Below are 16,935 nucleotides of genomic sequence, written 5' to 3'. Positions count from 1 at the left end.
AAGCGCAAGTACCCTGATGCAGAGATAGCCAGAGCAGCTACAGTCACTGAGGTCGTAGAGCGTGCCAAGAGAGGAGGAGCTCGTAGTGGAGTTGTTATTGCAGATCATCTGTCACCAGAGGTGTAGGGCAAACTTGAGCGTATTGAGCGTCTTCATGGTAGTCCACCTAGGACTGTCATGATGGTAGGATGACGTCTTCCCATTGTGGATCCTTAGCCTTAGGGGGAGTCACAACAGGAGCCACAGTAGTAGCCCCCACCAGTAGAGCCAATAGAGCAGACTTAGGAGGATGAGCAGGCCGAGGAGACCGAGTAGGCACCCCAGCCATAGCTACGCTGCTCTAGTCATACCCGTGTTCCAGTCTCACCAAGGCCACCGACACAGCGGAGGGGATCACGTCCACCGCCTAGACCACAGGGTTCGCCTCCAGTGACCCACCTTAACTTGAGGGCCGCCACGGCCAAGCAGATTCAGTAGCTGAGGTTTGTAGAGTTTGATGTATGGTTTCCTCAGAGGAGGGATGAGAGAGCATCTGAGGGATTCTACACACCGCTCTAGGAAGATTTCTACAATACATATCTGAATAGTGGAGCAGTCTTTAGATCTCAGAGAGTCTGCAGCATTGAGGCTATAGCAGCAGCAGCTGGAGAGCATATTCACCCCTACCTTGCATATCTGCCGGGGCTAATAGATTTGATAGGATGGATAGGATTATATGTTCCATCTTGGGTTCATCAGTTCTATGCTTCTCTCTATATTGACCCGCACCATAGATATATTCACTTTGCATTCAGAGACAGAGACTACCAACTGACGAGTTAGAGGGTCAGGGAGATACTAAGGCTATAGGAGTAGCCCGTTAGGTTACATGAGGTCTGTTATGGATAGACAGAGCCTCCCAGGCGTCCTCATGGTGCCAATGTGCCCCCTACGGACTTGGTTCGCCACTGCTTCAAGGAGCCTTTTGGCGAGGGCTCGCGTAGGAACCCTAGTGACCTTACTACGACTACTCGAGTACTAGAGGCTATTATGAGGAGGACTCTACTTCCTAGGATGGGATATAGAGAGGGTTTGACTCGTATCCAGCTATGGCTCCTCAATGCCCTGATGTAGTAGACAGTGTTTGATATTTGGGATCTTCTTCTGTCTAAGATGGAGGACACGATAGCTGAGGGTTTCAAGGGTCACAGGTAGCTACCCTATACTCATAAGATCACTTTCATTATCCTCAAGGCAGTGATAGTTAGATCACTAGAGATGGTTGCAGAGTATAGAGGTGCCACCACCGAGTTTCCTACTTATAACATGGCATAGAGGATCAGGCATAGCATGCCACAGGCACCCAGTCAGCCTCGCCGTCGTCCAAATATACCAGAGTCTGTAGCTCAGTAGGATGAGATCATTAGAGGCATAGCAGCTACTGAGGAGGAGCAGCTTGAGGCACAGCAGGAGGTGAGCGAGTCTAGTGATAGTTCGGATGATGACTACCTACCTATTCCTCAGATGCCTCCACATAGACATGATGCAGAGGCCAGCAGTTCTAGCTCCGCTCCACCTACACTGCAGATGGACCCTGCCTTGATTGCTATCCTTGAGCGGATGCAGCAGGATCAGGCTAGACAGGCTTAGGAGATCGCTGCCAACTTTGCACAGTTTTAGGCTCGTCAAGATGAGTTCCAGCGACAACAGTAGGTCCTCCAGCAGCAGCAGCAGTAGATGCATCAGCAGCAGTTACTCATGTAGTAGTAGCTTTTAGGATTCATGCAGCATGTAGTGACAGCCATTGGGGCCCCACAGCCACAGCCTTCACCCCAGATTGGTCAGCCTACTACCACTATGATGACTCCAGCAGTATAGCCCAGTGGGCTTCAAAGTTAGGGATAGCCTCTAGCTCTGTTTGCTTCTCCCACGGTACAGGTGTCCCAGTGGTTATCCTCGCTAGTGGTAGCCCCACAGTTGACACCACTTCAGATGGGCTTCACACCAGATCAGTCACCCTCGCTATTTGTGCCTAACACGTCAGTCTCTAGGAGTCTTGGAGCATCTTTTAGCGAGTTGACAGGGATGCCTACACCGCCATATATGCATGCCCTAGGTCCTTCTATAGCAGCTCCCATTGCCATGACTACTTAGAGGCTCCCTTCTTTTGTCGCATCTTCAGATCCTACGACAGACATACCAGTAGCATCATAGGCTGCACCTGCCCCAGCTCAGACCCAGACTGCTTCAGCGACGTTTCTAGCCACAAAGGGTCAATTAGTACAGAGCTCAGGGTTAGATGATGATGGCGCCCAGTTCTAGCTTGCCCCTCGTACCTCAGCGCCCGGCTCGTCCACTGCAGTCCCGCCGACCGACCCTTAGTTTTTGGTGTTTGACGCCAAAGGGGGAGAGGGTTTGAGTATGTAGACTCAAGGGGAGCGACTTTTAGGGGGAGCCTAGTTAGCTACTAGTCTATTATATACATTTGGAGTTTTATTTGTGTGATACACTATTAGTATTATGCATTCGTGTGTTTACCTTCATGCATTAAACTATATCTATGTGATAGTGATATCTACATGATTGTGATATATGACATATGTGCTCTCTACTTCATAATTATTTATATGTCATATCACTTGTGTTATGCTCATTTGCCTTTGCTTCTGCGTCTTACTCTAATGCAAATGAGCTTTATTACTTGTACTCATGCTTATTTTATATCTTTTAAGTACATCATGTTGGCTTGGTTCATATAAGCTCGCCTAACCTTTTTGTTCTTATTAACAAAAGCTTATATGATCCAAGGATGATAAAAACCTCAACTCTTTCACATACTCGAGGTGGTATTGTCATCAATCACCAAAAAGGGGGAGATTGAAAGCATCTAGGCCCCTAGTTGGGTTTCGATGATTAATGACAATACAAGATTACTATGACTAACATGTGTTTTGCAGAGGCAATTAAGTTAGGTCATGGTAATGGAGATCAATTGGGCAATCAAGGTGGTCATGCCCCTATGATGGAAATCATTCTAGTTTTCAAAGGATGGACGACAAGGTTAAGGATGACTAGTTCTAAGTGTCAATTGGAGTTAGAGAGACACTTAGAGTAGTTTAGGACTTTGTTTTTTCCTTTGGCCATACTATTAAGGGGGGTATGGATGGGTAGCTTGACCTAGATGAGTCTAGTGAGTTAGGTGTGGTGCACACTTGTCATAACTAGCACTAGGTAGCTCCTACATATGCCTAAGATCCTTTGGAGCAAACTTCATTCACATATGATCAAGAGTTGGAAGTGAATGGAGGGTCAAATGCTGACCGGACGCTGGCTCCGGTCAGACTGGACGCTGGCTGTAGGGTCCGGTCAGTTCATTTGATCAAGGAGATTGCGTCTGGTGCGACCAGACGCTGAGGTCCAGCATCTGGTCGACTCCAGTAAGGTTCCAGAAGAGAAAATCTGCGACCGGACGCGTCCGGTCAGTACTGACCGGACCCTAGGGGTTCAGCGTCCGGTTGAGTATAGTAAGGTTCCAGTGAGGGTTAAATGCGACCGAACGTGTCTGGTCAACACTTAATCACTGGTGTGCAGATTGAACTGACCGGAGCATCCGGTCAACATGACCAGAGCGTCCGGTCACCCCGTAGAAGCACATAACGGTTCATTTTTCAGCTGATGTTATAAATAGAACGTCCACTCGTGTGTGGGGGTACTTTTGCTCATTCCAACAGCTGAGAAACACGTTTGTGAGTGCCAAGAGAGTAGCCTCATTAGTGAATCAAGAGTATCAAAGTGTGCATCCACCGTTCTCATTAGGCTTCGCGTGGTCAAGTGAGAGTTCGTGCTAGTTACTCTTGGTGATCGCCATCACCTAGACGGCTTGGTGGTGATTGGGAGCTTGGTGATCACCCGGCGGAGCTTGTGGGTGCCCCAACTCAAGTTGTGAGCGGTTGTGGGTGATTCACCATGACGGAGTATCGAAGAATCAACCCGTAGAGAGCACTTGATCCTTGCGTGGATCAAGGGGGAGCTACATCCTTACGCGGGTGCTCCAACGAGGACTAGTGGGGAGTGGCGACTCTCTGATACCTTGGTAAAACATCGCCGTGTTCCTCTCTCTCTATTTACTTTGAGCATTTACTTTGAGCATTTGCTTTGAGCAATTCAATACTTATTTTTACATTCATAGAATTGGCATGCTAGAGTAAGTTTGGAACATAGGTTACAAGTCCTTTGTGTGTTAGATTAATAGAAATACTTTTCTAGGCACAAGGGGTTAATTCGGCTAACCGTAGGATTTAATTATTGCAAGAAAATTTAGAATTAGTCTAATTCATCCCCCGCTCTTAGGCATCTTGATCTTTTCAAGTTGGAAGTGAATGGAGGGTCAAATACTGACCGGACACTAGCTCCGGTGTGACCGGACGTTGGCTTATGGTCCGGTCAGTTCATTTGACCAAGGTGAAAGCATTTGGAAGTGACCGGATGCTGCTAGGTCATGGTACCGAACGCTGAGGGTGAAAGGGTCGAGATGGCGACTAGAGGGGGGGTGAATAGTCTTTTCTAAAATTAATCGCGTCGGCTAACCGAAACAAGTGCGGAATTAAGATGATCGGTCTAGCCAAGACTACACCCCTCTATCTATGTTCTCTAGCATCTTCCAAAGATACTAATCAAGTAACAAAGGTGTCGGGCTAGCTAGAGCTCACCTAATCAATTCTAGGAGCAAGGTCACACAAACCTATGCCACTAGTACTTTAAGCAACAAGGGAGCTCCTACACATGCTAGTAAGTAAAAGCACAAAGCCAACTAAGCTCACTAGCAATGCTCAATAACAAAGCAACCAATGCCAAATTAGAGAGCGCAAATACTTAGCTACACAAACTAAGTAATGTGACTAACAAGGTTACACAAACCAAATTAGCCACGCAAGGGAGCTACTTCTATGCTACACAAGCAAGAAGGTAATTAGCAAGCTACACAAGCTATCTAATTACAAGAGCAACTACACAAGCTTAATATGTATAAAAGTAATTGCAAGCTTATGTAATAGGGATGCAAACCAATGGGAAGAACAAGGTTGACACGATGATTTTTCTCCCGAGGTTCATGTGTTTGCCAACACGCTAGTCCCCGTTGTGTCGATCGCTCACTTGGTGGTTCGGTGGCTAATTAGCATCACCCGCTAAGCCCGCACGTCGGGCACCGTAAGAACCTACCCCTTTAGTGAGGGTAGCTCAATGACACGCTTTACTAAAGTTGCTCTTTGTGACTCCCGCGGGGCGAGCACAATGCCCCTCACAAGCTCTTCTCTGAAGCATCGCACAAGCTTCTTGCGGGCTTTGATGGAGACCACCACCAAGCCATCTAGGAGGTGGCAACCTCCAAGAGTAACAAGCACCACCGGCTTGCAACTCGATCACCTAGTACCACTTGATGCAACCTCATGATGCAATCGCATTAGAATCGCTTACTCACACAATCGGATGATCACTATCAAGTATGTGTGAGATGGAGGGCTCCTAAGCACTCTCAAGCATGGACACAAAGTCCCCCATGGTGCTCAGCACCAGCCATGGCTGAAGGCCACTTCTATTTATAGCCCCAAGGGATAAACTAGCCATTACCCCTTCACTGGGCAACTGTCAGGTCGACCGGACGCTCCGGTCGTGTTGACTGGACGCTAGACCTCAGCGTCCGGTCGCCTGATGACAGCCACGTGTCACCTACGTTCAATGGCATTCTTCCAATCCCAATGGTCATCTTCTGACTGGACGTAGCAGCTTCAACTGACCGGACGCTGGACCCTCAGCGTCCGGTCGTTTACAGTAAGGTACCGACCTTGGTTGGACGCGTCTGGTCGCACGTGATCGGACACAGCCCAGCGTCCGGTCATACTCTAGCTCCTACGTCACCATGCGTCAGCCTGACCGAACGCGCCCTGCCAGCGTCCGGTCACTTCCAGTGCCGGTGTTCGATGCACTCAGTGAGACCCTGTCTTTTCCGTATAGGGCGCCGGTGGCACCGTCAGACTGTCTGCACTCTACGGGCGGACACTCCGCCGGTGGAGTTTCTTCATCAAGTTGATCCACATCAACTCCAACTCCAACTCCTTTGTAAATGTGCCAACACTACCAAGTGTACACCACCATGTGTATGTGTGTTAGCTTTTCACAATCATTTCCCAAAGGATATTAGCCACTCAACTTGCCACGCCACTCGATCCTAGTGACGATGCAAAGTTAGATCACTCGAGTGGCACTAGATGACTAATATGCAAACAAGTTTGCTCCTCTTGATAGTATGGCCATCTATCCTAAACCCAATCATAAACTTCTCTACACACCTATGATCGGTGAAATGAAATGCCCTAGGTTATATCTTTGCCTTGCGCATTCCATTCCATCTCCTTCAACGTCGATGCAACACATGCACCAACATGATCAACAATGATATGATCCACTTCATATCATCACGTGATCATATTGGTTCATCGATCTTGACTTCACTTGCCCTTCACCGTTGCCATCGTCCATTGGCGCCAAGTCTTGCTCAAGCTTCACCGCCACGCGGTCCATCACTCCAAAGCCTTCAACTTGCCCTTCACGCTTGCAACTAGTCCATCAAGCCAAGTCTTGTCTTTATCTTCTAAACCTTGATCACATGACTCAATGTCATGTCTCATGTGCATTTAAGCTCCTTCATCATCACATGTGTGAGCTTTGCAACATCTCCAAGCCATTTTCACCTTCATGGCATATGTTGCTCACACACATGTATCTATGGACTAATCACTTATGTATCTCACATAAACACAATTAGTCCACCTAGGTTGTCACTTAATTACCAAAACCAAACAAGGACCTTTCAGAGGGCCAGTGTCTGATCGACTCCAGTAAGGTTCCAGAGAGGGAAAATCATGACCGAACGCGTCTGGTCAGTGCTGACCGGATGCTGGCCAGCGTTCGGTCACACTGTAAACACTAGAGTTTGGGGTATACTGATCGGAGCATCCGGTCAACATGACCGGAGTGTTATAAATAACGGTTTGTTTTTTAGCCGGTGTTATAAATACCACCTCCGCTCATGTGTGGGGGTACTTTTGCTCATTCCAACAGCTGAGAAACACCTTAGAGAGTGCTAAGAAGAGCAAGGTCCTAGTGAGATGATTGAGATTTGAGAATCCCAAAGAGATCCCTCATTAGTGAAGATCAAGAGTAGCAAAGTGTGCATCCACCTTCTCATTAGGTGTGTCGCGGTCAAGTGAGAGTTCATGCTTGTTACTCTTGGTGATCGCCACACCTAGATGGCTTGGTGGTGATTGGGAGTTCGGTGATCACCCGGCGGAGCTTGTGGGTGACCCAACTCAAGTTGTGAGCGGTTGTGGGTGATTCACCACGACGGAGTGTCGAAGAATCAACCCGTAGAGAGCACTTGATCCTTGCGTGGATCAAGAGGGAGCTACACCCTTGCGCGGGTGCTCCAACGAGGACTAGTGGGGAGTGGCGATTCTCTGATACATCGGTAAAACATCACCGTGTTCCTTCCTCTCTATTTACTTTGAGTATTTACTTTGAGCAGTTCATTTCATGTCTTTACATTCTTAGAATTGCCATACTAGAGTAGGATTGGAACTTAGGTTGCAAGTCTTTTGTGCGGTAGAACAATTAGATACACTTGTTAGGCATAAGGGGTTAATTGGGCAAACCATAGAATTTAATTATTGCAAAGAAATTTAGAATTAGCCCAATTCACCCCCCCCCTCTTGGGCATCTTGATCCATTCAATTGGTATCAGAGCCTCGTGCTCACGTTTTTAGGCTTAACCGCCTAGAGCAAGATGTCTCACAAGGATGGACCTCCTCCTATCTTTGAGGGAGATGACTTTCCTGATTGGAAAATTCGCATAGAGGCATATCTAGAGGCTCTAGATGTTGGTATACTTAGAGCCGCCTCATAAGGCTTCCCAAAACCTCGGGATGCTACTAATCTACAAGACGATGAGGTGAATTATGAGAAGTGGAATGCAAAGGCTCGAAACACCATCTTTAGAGGCCTTTGCAAGGATGTGTTCAATCGGGTGAGGAACCACAAAGACGCCCATGCACTATGGTCAAACGTTTGTGCGCTCCATGAGAGAACTAAGAGTGAGCGTGAGGAACGCTATTATCTTATCATGAAAAAGCTCAACTCTTTTGAAATGCTTCCTAAGGAAAGTGCTAATGAAATGTATTCACGTTTGAATGTTCTTGTAGAGGAAGTCAATGGGCTTGGACTCACTTAAATGCAACCATCCGATGTTGTAAGAAAGATCTTAAGTGTCCTCTCCATTGACAAATATGGGCATATTATGACCGTACTACATCAATGTGATCTTTCTATCGCTACACCGACACAAATCTTGGGGAAGATCAATGCTCATAAGATGTACATGCACATCACGCCACAAGATGGCTCATCCTCTACCAAGAAGAAAGATAAGGACTTAGCATTCAAAGCTAGCCAAGAGAAGGGCAAGGCAAGACTTGAGTATGAGAGCTTAAGTGAAGATGAAGTTGATGATGAAAGTCTTGCTCTCATGGTGAAGAAGACCACCAAGATGCTTAAGAAGCTAAACAAGAGTGGCATCAAGTTTGATGGCAAGAAGAAGAAGTTCTTCACTAGCTCTAGAAGGAAGCCAATCTCCGAAATGGATTGCTACAATTGTGGAGAACTTGGTCATCTAGCTCACAAATGCACAAAGCCCAAGAAAGACAAGTTTAAGAACAAGAACAAGGGCAAGAGAGATGACTCAAGCAATGAAGATGAAGATGAGAAGAATAAGAACAAGCCATACAAGAAGAGAGATGGCAAGAAGAAGGACTTCCACAAGAAGAAGAAGAGTGGAAAGGCTTACATCATCGGTGATTGGCTCACGGACATTGATTCATCTAGTGGATCATCCGATAATGAAAGTGACAATGAGAAGGTGGCCGCCATTACTATTGACCTATCATCTTCACCGCCTCCACCGCCATCATCCTCTACACACCTATGCCTTATGGCCAAGGGTGAACGCAAGGTATCACATGATGATGATAGTAGTGGTGATGATCATGCTCATAATGATGATAGTGACAGTGATAGCGATGATGAATATGAGTCACCCACTTATGATGATCTTGATAAATTACTAAAGAAATACACTAAGATCATTATAAAGACTAGAGCTAAAAATAAAAAGCTTGAGATTAAGAATGATTCTCTTTTAGCTAAATGTGAGATAGCCAAAAAGGCTAGTGTTGAGCTTAGAGAAGCAAATGATGCTATGTCATTCAAACTCAAGGAGCACAAATCTTCTAAGAAAGAGCTCAAAGATAAACATGATAAACTTGAGTGGGTGCACAAAGAGCTCATCGCTAGACATAATATGCAAGATGATCAAAGTGTTGTTGTGAGGAACAAGGCAAGACTAGTTGCAAATGGGTTCTCTTAAGTTGAAGGGTTGGATTTTGGAGAGACCTTTGCCCCAGTTGCAAGATTAGAAGCCATCCGTATCCTCCTTGCATATGCATCACATCATGAAATAAAACTTTATCAAATGGATGTGAAAAGTGCATTTTTAAATGGCTTTATAAATGAACTAGTCTATGTTGATCAACCTCCCGGGTTTGAAGACCCTAGATATCCTAATCATGTTTATAGGTTGTTCAAGGCACTATATGGGCTTAAGCAAGTCCCAAGAGCTTGGTATGAGCGCCTTCGGGACTTCCTTATTGAGAAGGGCTTCACCATTGGGAAGGTCGACATCACACTATTCACCAAGAAGCTTGATGGGCATATCTTCATTTGTCAAGTGTATGTTGATGATATCATCTTTGGATCATCAAATGAAGATTCATGCAAAGAATTTAGTGAATTGATGTCGAAGGAGTTCAAGATGTCAATGATTGGAGAGCTTACATTCTTTCTTGGTTTTCAAGTGAAGCAAATGAGAGAAGGGATTTTCATCTCTCAAGAGAAATATACTAATGATCTTCTCAAGAGATTCAAGATGGGTGAATGTAAGCCAATCAAGACTCCAATGCCAACCAATGGACATCTCGACCTAGATGAGGGAGGTAACCCGGTTGATCAAACTCTCTATCGCTCTATGATTGGTAGCTTGTTATATTTGACCGCATCTAGACCCGACATTATGTTTAGTGTGTGTATGTGTGCTAGGTTTTAAGCTAATTCTAAGGAAACTCATTTAATTGCCATAAAAAGAATCCTTAGGTATCTTAAGCACGCACCAAGCATTGGCCTTTGGTATCTCAAAGGAGCTATATTTAAATTAGTTGGCTATTCCGATTCGGATTATGCCGGTTGCAAAGTTGATAGAAAGAGCACATCCGGAGGGTGCCATTTGCTTGGTAGATCACTTGTGTCTTAGTCCTCCAAGAAGCAAAATAGTGTGGCTTTGTCCACCGCCGAAGCGGAATACATTGTCGCGGGTGCTTATTGTGCACAAATACTTTACATGAAACAAACGTTGCTAGACTATGGTGTAGTTCTAGATAAAGTACCTCTTTTGTGCGACAATGAAAGTGCGGTAAAACTTGCAAATAATCTGGTTCAACACTCTCGCACCAAGTACATAGATATCCATCATCACTTTCTTAGAGATCATGTGGCTAAAAATGATATATCACTAGAAGGTGTAAGGACCGAGGATCAATTGGCGGATATCTTCACTAAACTGCTAGATGAGGCAACTTTTTTTAGATTGCGGAATGAACTAAATGTGGTTGATTTTAGTAACTTCACTAAAAATTGAGCTTGTGTTGTCCCTTGCATTGCATTGTAATATACAACATGTTTAATGCTTTATAATGCATATAGGGCTTGTCTAACATGTTTAAGATAACCGCCGAAAAGCGTGTGAAGAAGCTTAACCTTGGATCAAACTTGACAAGCAACTAGATTTACTTTCAAGTATTGCATTGCATATACATGATTGTTGTTTGTCGTTTGTCTTCAAATTGCCCTCTTTTTGTCTATTTTCTTAAAAAGAATTATAGCCTAAGGCAAAATATTTTGAAAAACTTGAGGGTTTGAGAAAGGTCACTCACATCAGTCCCAATTGGTGTTTATTTGGATCTTATTGGAGTTGAGACTTGATTGGGAACAGGCAGCGCGAAGGACTTTGAAGATTTGCTGAAGAAGAAGTGATCGGATGCTACACCACACTCTGGTGTCTAGTGTTCGGTCAGTTCACAGGAGGTGAACCTGCTGCCGAAGGAGTGACCGGACGCTAAAACAGTGTTTTTCCAGCGTCCGGTCAGGAGGAGTTTCAGCGTCCGATCGATCATGAAGACGTCAAGGCTAGGTGACCGGACTCTGGCTACGTCCGGTCGGTGTCCACCAGACACATCCGATCATGATTCCAGAGGAATTGGTCCTCTCTGGAATCGACCGGACGCTGGGTGGTAGCGTCCGATCGCTACCACCGGAGCGTCCGGTCAATAGGAAACATGCGCGATTCTGTCTCTTTCTTGTTTCCTTTTCTGTTATGACGGGGGGCCCACCTTATATGCTGATCACCACCGCAAGTTAACCTAATCTTCATTAGCAGCTCACCCATCATTCCCAATCCGCTGAGCTCGCCTCTAGCGCCGACATCGCCGCCTCTAGAGTCTCGCCGAGCCACCGCACTAGCCGTGCCCTAGCCACCATGCCAGCACAGCCTCGCCCTGCACCACACCGCCACGCGCTGCGCCCTGCTCGCCGCACAGCCGCGCCACTCCTTGCGCCACTACCCAAGCACCTCCCTGTTGCTCCGCGTGCCACCGCGTTGTGCTCTGCCCGAGCTACCGAGATCGACAGCAGCAGTGCCATCCACGTCCAGCGCCGATAACACCCTGCCCTAACGTCGTCGCACTTGACCTAGCTCTGCATTCACATTGCAACCACTGACTTGAATTGCATCTAGTGCCATCGATCCACCACTGCAAACCGTAGCCTCGCGATTCAGTGGTTCCTCACGCGTCGTCTCTTTTCTCCTTGGGTCACCGGTTCGTCAGGTAGAAAGCCCATCGTTTCAATTTCGTATCTAAATTGCTTGCTTCCTAGGGTTTCGCATCTATTCGATACATTGTATTTATTTGTATATCCTATCTATTCCATCGTGCAGCGAGTCGGTGCCATTGAGATCGTGTGGCAGTTGTCAGTTAACTCGGGGTCAAGCTCGCGAGTAAGAATCGAGGCCAAGCCTCGAAAGTGTTAGCGGCAGTTGATCTTCGATAGAGGTAGTTGTTTCTTTATCGGAGGTGGTCCCGGTGACGAGGATCGGAGGCCCCTGCCTCACTAGCCTACAGATCCTAAAGGCAAAGCGACGAAGAAGCTAGCAACCTGGAAGCGCAAATATCCAGATGTAGAGACAGTGAGAGCGGCAGCAGTTGTAGAGGCCGCAGAGCGTGCCGAGAGAGGAGGTGCACGCAGTGGAGGTGTTATTGCAGATCCGCTTCCACCAGGAGCGATGGAGGGAATTGAGCGTGTTGAGCGCCTTCATGGTGGTCCACCTGGAACCATCATGGTTGCAGGATGGCATCATACTATTGATGAGATTCAGCCTTAGGGGGAGTCACAGCAGTAGGCACTGCCAGTAGAGCAGACTCAGGAGGCACAGCCATCACAGCAGTCTTAGGAGGGTGAGCAGGTCCAGCAGGCCGAGGAGATAGAGCCAGCACCACAACCATAGTTATGCCGCTCTAGTCGTACTTGTGTCCTAGTTTCACCGAGGCCAGTCACTCAGCATAGGGGTTCTCGTCCACCGCCTCGACCACAGGGTCTGCCTTAAGTGACCCATCTTGACCTGAGGGCCACCATGGCTAAGCAGGTGCAGTAGTTGAGGTTTGTTGACTCTGAGGTATGGTTTCCACCCAGGAGGGATGAGAGAGCTTTAGAGGGATTCTATACACCCCTGCAGGAGGACTTCTATAATGCCTATCTGAACAGTGGAGCAGTCTTCAGACCACAGAGAGTATGCAACATAGAGTCTATTGTTGCAGCAGCTAGAGAGCACATTCACCCCTACCTTGCATATCTGCTAGGGCTAACAGATCTAATTGGATGGACTAGACTATATGTTCCATCTTGGGTTCAACAGTTTTATGCTTCTCTCTTTATTGACCCACACCATAACTTTATTCACTTTGCATTCGGTGGCAGAGACTATCGGTTGACGAGCACTAGGGCCAGGGAGATTCTCAGGCTTCAGGAGCAGCCAGTCAGGCTCCAAGAGGTGTGCTATGGACAGACTACACCCCCCGGATGTTCTCATGGTGGCATGGTACCCCCTACAGACTTGGTACGTCACTGCTTTACAGAGCCTTTTAGCGAGGGTTCGAGGAGGAACCCCAGTGATCTCACGCTCACTGCTCACATGCTTGAGGCTGTTATGAGGAGGACTTTACTCCCGAGGATGGGATATAGAGAGGGATTGACTCGGGTTCAGCTTTGGCTTCTCAACTCTCTGATGTAGTAGACAGTCTTCGACATTTAGGATCTCCTTCTATCAGAGATGGAGGATACTATAGCTGAGGGTTTTAGAGGACACAGGCAGCTACCCTATACTCACTAGGTCACATTTCTTATCCATAGAGCTATGTCAGTTAAGTCGCCTAAGATGATTGCTGAGTACAGTGGTGCAACGATAGAGTTCCCTGCTTATAACCTGTCTTAGATGATCTGACATAATACACCACAGGCACCAAGTCAGCCGCATCATTGTCTAGAGGTGCCAGAGACTGTAGCCCAGCAGGATGATATCATCAGGGGTATTGCAGCTATAGAGGAGGAGGAGCTTGCTCAGCAAGAGGGATTGGTCACTAGCGAGCTCAGTGATAGTTCTGATGATGATTACCAGCCCATTCCACAGATACCTCCACGACGACATGATGCTGAGGCCAGCAGCTCCAGTTCAACGCCACCTTCCCCATAGACTGACCTTGCTCTTTTGGCTATACTTGAGCGGATGAGGTAGGACTAGGCCAGATAGGCTCAGGAGACAGCTGCTACACTTGCACAGTTCCATACTCGGTAGGACGAGTTCTAGCGCTAGTAGGTAGTCATTCAGCAGCAGACACAGGCACTACATCAACAGCAGCAGGCCATGCATCAGTAGTAGCTCCTCATGCAGCAGTAGCTTCTTGGATTTATGCAGCATGTAGTGATAGCTATTGGGGCTCCACCATCACAACCTATGCCCCATCTTGGTCAGCCTGCCACCACTTCTATGACTCCAGCCTTACAGCCTAGTGGGCTTCAGAGTCAGGGACAACCACTAGCACAGTATGCTTCACCGATAGAGCAGGTGTCCCAGTGGTTTGCTATGTTAGTGCTAGCCCCGTAGTTCACACCGTTTCGTATGGGCTTCACACCAGCTGAGATGTCATCGCTGCTAGAGCCAGAGACCACAGTGTCTAGGAGCCTTGGTGCTTCCTTCAGTGAGTTGATAGGGCAGCCCACTCCTCCATACCTGCATGTTCTAGGACCTTCTATGGCTGCACCTATCACAGCGATGACAGAGATGCTCCCCTCTTTAGTGGTATCATCTGAGCCGGCTACTTCAGTTATACCATCTCAGCCTCCAGCAGCACCAGTTCTTGATCTGACCCAGACTGCTTTAGTGTCAGTACCAGCTATAGAGGGTCAGATAGCTCAGAGCTCTAGATCAGACGATGATGGCACCTAGTTCCACCTTGCTCCTCGTACCTCAGCACCCGACTCGTTCGCTGTAGCCCCGCCGACAGACCCATAGGTTTTGGTGTTTGACGCCAAAGAGGGATATGGTTTGAGTATGTTAGGCTTAGGGGGAGCTTAGTTATTATATTAGCTTATATATTGACATTTGGAGTTTTTATGTGTGAGATACATTATGCATACATGTTTACTATATTTATGTGACAGTGATATCTACGTGATCGTGATATATGACATGTGTGCTCTCTACTTTGAATTCTTTATATGTCATATCACTTGTGTTTTGCTCATTTGCCTTTACTTCCGCGTTTTACTCTGATGCAAATGAGCTTTATTACTTGTACTCAATGCTTATTTCATATCTTTTGAGTACATCTTGTTGGCTTGGATCACATAAGCTTGTCTAACACCTTTGTTCTTATTGCCTAAAGCTTATATGAACCAAGCATGTTAAAAACCTCATCTCTTTCACATACTCGAGATAGTATTGTCATCAATCACCAAAAAGGGGAGATTAAAAGCATCTAGGCCCTTGTTGGGTTTCGGTGATTAATGACAATACGTGATTACTATGACTAATGTGTATTTTGCAGAAACAATTAAGTTAGGTCACGGTAATGGAGATTGATTGGGCAATCATGGTTGTCATGCCCCTACGATGGAAATCGTTTCGGTTTTCAAAGGATGGACGACAAGGTTAATGATGGACTAGTTCTAAGTGTCGATTGGAGTTAGAGAGACACTTAGAGTAGTTTAGGACTTTGTTTTTCCTTTGGTCATACTATTAAGGGGGGTATGAATGGGTAGCTTGACCTAGGTGAGTCTAGTGAGTTAGGTGTGGTGCACACTTATTAAAACTAGCACTAGGTAGCTCCAAAATAGCCCTATGATCCAATGGAGCAAACTTCATTCACATATGTTCGAGAGTTGGAAGTGAATGGAGGGTCAAATACTGACCGGACGCTGGCTCCGGTGTGACCGAACGCTGGCTTAGGGTCCGGTAGGTTCATTTGACCAAGGTGAAAGCGTCTGGAAGTGACCGGATGCTGCTAGGTCATGGTACCTGATGCTGAGGGCCAGCGTCCGGTCGACTCCAGTAAGGTTCCAGGGAGGGAAAATCATGACCGGACGCGTCCGGTCACATTGTAAACACTAGAGTTCGGGGTATACTGACCGGAGCATCTAGTCACCTCGCAGAGGCACATAATGGTTTATTTTTCAGCCGGTGTTATAAATACCACCTCCGCTCGTGTGTGGGGGTACTTTTGCTCATTCCAACAGCTGAGAAACACCTTAGAGAGTGCCAAGAAGAGCAAGGTCCTAGTGAGATAATTGAGATTTGAGAATCCCAAAGAGAGCCCTCATTAGTGAAGATCAAGAGTAGCAAAGTGTACATCCATCTTCTCATTAGGCTTGTCGCGGTCAAGTGAGAGTTCATGCTTGTTACTCTTGGTGATCGCCATCACCTAGATGGCTTGGTGGTGATTGGGAGTTTGGTGATCACCCGACGGAGCTTGTGGGTGACCCAACTCAAGTTGTGAGCGGTTGTGGGTAATTCATCGTGACGGAGTGTCGAAGAATCAACCTATAGAGAACACTTAATCCTTGCACGGATCAAAGGGGAGCTACACCTTTGCGCGGGTGCTCCAACGAGGACTAGTGGGGAGTGGCGACTCTCCGATACCTTAGCAAAACATCATCGTGTTCCTTCCTCTCTATTTACTTTGAGCATTTACTTTGAGCAATTCATTTCATGTCTTTACATTCTTAGAATTGCCATGCTAGAGTAGGATTAGAACTTAGGTTACAAGTCTTTTGTGCTGTAGAACAATTAGATACACTTGTTAGGCATAAGGGGTTAATTGGGCTAACCATAGGACTTAATTATTACAAAGAAATTTAGAATTAGCCCAATTCACCCCCCTCTTGGGCATCTTGATCCTTTCAATGGTGTCGCAGGGTCGAAACCACGACAAACATTATTGTTCAAGTCGGTGTCAGAGTACGTATCTCCGGTGACTCGGGTGGACTCAAGAACATGAGAATCACATAGAGAGAGAGACAACGGTTTATCCTGGTTCAGGTTGATCGGTGCCCTACGTCCCACAGCTGATGATCCTTATACTCAAGAGCACCCACAATCGGGGGGTTACAGCAGGGTGTACAGGAGGAAAAGAGATTTAGTAGGGGGTTAGCTTGGTGCTAATCATGAGGTTGCCTCGCCACCGGTGG

The sequence above is a fragment of the Miscanthus floridulus genome, chromosome 14, assembly GCF_019320115.1.
Source record: "Miscanthus floridulus cultivar M001 chromosome 14, ASM1932011v1, whole genome shotgun sequence".
NCBI lineage: Eukaryota > Viridiplantae > Streptophyta > Magnoliopsida > Poales > Poaceae > Miscanthus > Miscanthus floridulus.
The sequence above is the reverse complement of the archived record's forward strand: the minus strand, read 5'-3'. Positions refer to the sequence as shown.